Source organism: Alligator sinensis, unplaced genomic scaffold (assembly GCF_000455745.1).
Source record: "Alligator sinensis unplaced genomic scaffold, ASM45574v1 scaffold110_1, whole genome shotgun sequence".
In the NCBI taxonomy this organism is placed as follows: domain Eukaryota; kingdom Metazoa; phylum Chordata; order Crocodylia; family Alligatoridae; genus Alligator; species Alligator sinensis.
The window spans coordinates 266,316-266,958 of NW_005843122.1; positions in this window are offsets into that span (position 1 = coordinate 266,316).

Genomic DNA, 643 nt, shown 5'->3' on the forward strand with positions numbered 1-643 from the left:
GCCTGGGGGAAGCACCGGTGGCCAGGCAGGCAGGTTACCCCTTCCTTGCCCACTCCCCAGGGCAGACAGTGTGGGCAGCCACAGGTAAACCAGCAGGGGCAGGGCAGCAGGGGGTGTCCCAGAGACGGGGCAGGCAGGGGGACATCCCGAGGGGTAGGAAGGACCTTCAGGGACAGTGGGAAACTAGAGGAGGACTCAAGGGGGAAGCCTGGAATAGGGGGCAGGGCAGTTCTTACCTGTCAGTCCTGCTGGCCTGAATGTGTGACTACTCCAAAGTCGAGCTGGCACTAACACTGATCAACATTTGAGCAGTTCACAGTGTAATGTGTAACAAGGCCCTAGGTTAAACTACATTGGAATAGCTTCCACCAAAATAAAACAATCTTATCCTAACTATGCAGTTTATCCAATAAAAGATCACTGAAAAAAAAATCTTTGCCTCCTGCATAATTCCTGGACCCTTACAGCTACAACATCCCTTGAACACTACCATAATTTGGTTTCTGCCTACTGTAGGATAGAGTGGATACACAAAATAGGTTCAATGGATCAGCTAGAAATATGGTAAGTTCCTCCCCTCCTCACCTCCCCATTCAATCAGAATACATTTTTGTTCTGTCTGTAGCAGGAATGGGTTATTTTT